Genomic DNA, 2,641 nt, shown 5'->3' on the forward strand with positions numbered 1-2,641 from the left:
AATTGTACATGAACGACAGGTGCTACGTTTATTCATCAGATGCTGACAGCGTTTGTGAATTGGAAACAGTCAACTTAGAATTCTAATACCTCTACTACACCTACCTCTAATTGCCTTAATGCTGGTCCTAGCATGTCGTTATCTTAACAGCGCCGAGGCACCGGAACTCCAGTTGTCATGACGTGCCATTCTTATATCCCAATCTTAGAAGCCTCATGAAGCAGGTAGATGGGTAAAAATTTTATTGATGAACCAAGTAAGGTAAGGCGTTAAGGGAGGTCTGGTTGGCTTAGTTCTTAATCCCGGTTGCCGGCCATCAGTTCATGACTTCTGGCGACCTTCTCCACCCATTCCACCAGCATCTTCTGTGAGGCCAGCACTGAGCTAGAGACCGCGATCTCCCAACCTGTTCGGTCTGTGAGGATCCAGCGAGATGGTGGTTGGAATTCTCGGCATATGAAGAGTATGTGTTCGAAGTTTGCTCTCGGAGCCCCACAAAGAGAGCATTCGGGCTTGTATTGCCCCGGGTGTATTAGGGTGTATTAGTGAAGGGAACGTTCTGGCTTGGAGTTGCCTCCATATAGTCTGTTGTTCCTTCGTGAGGGTGTGGTGCTTCATGAATAAACGCGATGCCTTATCTTCCGTTTGCGCATGTTGGAGCATACAGAACATCGCCGGTAACCAGCCTTTACGTTGAAGCGAATGAGCCCGCTCTAGAGGATCGAAGAGTCGCACTTACACACACATCTTAAAAACCGTTCTCGAAAAATCGTCCGAGATACGGCATGGAAAAGAAGGACACACAAAATTAAAAGAGGGCCACCTGATCGCTACTGCTGCGGCGCCGCTCGGCATTTTGGCGAGCTGAAGCACGTTGCATTTAAACGAGCCAAGCGGCATGCCTGCAGATAATAAACGGCTCCCATTGCCTGTCTCGATCCCAGATGCCGCCTGTAGATGGCGTTGTGATGCAGCTTTGCGCTGCTCCGGCGCCCGCAGCGTGGAGTATACTAATTTTGCTCTCGGCAGTTACTTTGATTCCTTTTTACCTAACACCAGCGCGGAGTGGAACCGGCGTCTGAGAAGACGTCGTAATTAGCTCGGCTCAATAAAGTTGTTTCTCTCTCTCTCTCTCTCTGTCCCCCATCCATCACGTCCATCGAAGTAAACTTATTGTTCAGATCAACTGTTGTAACCATTTTTTTAACTTTTATCATATTCTTGTTTTTTAGTGTGGTCCGCGTTTCGCCTTAAGAGTTCTGTTTTTTATTCTTTTGTCTGTTACCTTTGTTGTTTATTTGCACTTCGTTTTGAATTGTTACAACGGTTAAACATGACGCCCACCCACTCTGCAATGCCCATGGGCCCTGAAGGTAATGGAATAAATTAATAAGCCTGCAGCCTGGAAGTCCACTGAGCCAAGCTTCATACGACAGCTTTATTATTTTATTTTTTTTGAACAGCTTGATTGAGGCCTGGCAAAGTTTTCTACTGTATGACAGTAGTGGGCGCCGAGCTGTAAGGAGAACTTGCCGAAGATCCCGAGGCCCACGTCGTCACCGTCCTCTTCGGGTTCCTCCTTCTTTTGCCTCTTCATTCTTCGCTTCCTCCAACTTGGCCAAGGCTGCTGCACTTCCTGGAGCTGAGGCAGCTGAAGGAGCAGATTTCGACGGGTCTTTCAGATGTCCATTTCTGTTTCCTTACAAGCTATGTCTGTCTGTCTCTGCAGCGATGGAAGTGGGGCTCTTGAGACTATTGATAATGGAGCGCGGGATCGACAAAACTGCCGGGTATCCAATCACCAAAGACACGAAGGCGACATTACGGACACTTTCAACAATGCAGACCAAACGTACACTATAGGCTGGTGGCCAAGATATCCGAGGATAACACGGCACAGGAGGGGTACATCTTGATGGTCTTGGTTTGGTTTATGGGGGGGGTCAACGTCCCAAAGCGACTCAGGCTATGAGGGACGCCGTAGTGAAGGGCTCCGGAAATTTCGACCACCTGGGGTTTTTTAACGTGCACTGACATCGCGCAGTGCACGGGCCTCTAGAATTTCGCCTCCATCGAAATTCGCCCGTCGCTTCAGGCCGTACGAGAAGGGTGAGATGTTCAACATGTTCGACAGGGCGGCCTCAGAAGCACCCACCCTGTCGTCCTTCTTGATCAGATGGATCTCGTTCATGACTTCAGTGGTACCCTTCGAGATATTAGTGGGAATCTGCAGGGCATTGAAAGATGAAGTCTTCTCGGGGGCGAGGCCAGTGTTCTGCTGTGCCGGGATCATGACGTCAGAGAAGCAGCAGCGAACGCACCAGTGCAGGCCTATGCCTTTACCTTGTTCTCGATTATCTTCTAAAGCGCCTCGGTCAAACCCTCCTCGGTGAAGACGAACTCGACGCTTCCCTGTACGCGGGGTAGCAGCTTCTCCAGGGCCAGATTGTTGTCCAGGTGGCCTTGCGGATTATGGTGTTCTTGCCCATGACGAGCACGGCGCGCTGGCGTAGTGAGGCAGTGGTCTGCGTCATCTTGGAATCAACGCTGTTGACGCCCACGATGCAGTATTTGGGGAGCTCGCCGAGCAGCTGCACCAGCCATGGGAAGCATTGCTCTTCCACGTCGTCTTATCGTCCAT

At 50.1% G+C, this 2,641-nt stretch overlaps 1 pseudogene; it reads right to left on the minus strand.

Moving 5' to 3' along the window:
- Positions 1–296: 296 nt before the first annotated feature.
- On the minus strand, positions 297–2,641 carry LOC144095327 (large ribosomal subunit protein uL10 pseudogene; annotated as a pseudogene).

This window comes from Amblyomma americanum, chromosome 6, assembly GCF_052857255.1.
Source record: "Amblyomma americanum isolate KBUSLIRL-KWMA chromosome 6, ASM5285725v1, whole genome shotgun sequence".
Classification (NCBI taxonomy): Eukaryota; Metazoa; Arthropoda; class Arachnida; order Ixodida; family Ixodidae; genus Amblyomma; species Amblyomma americanum.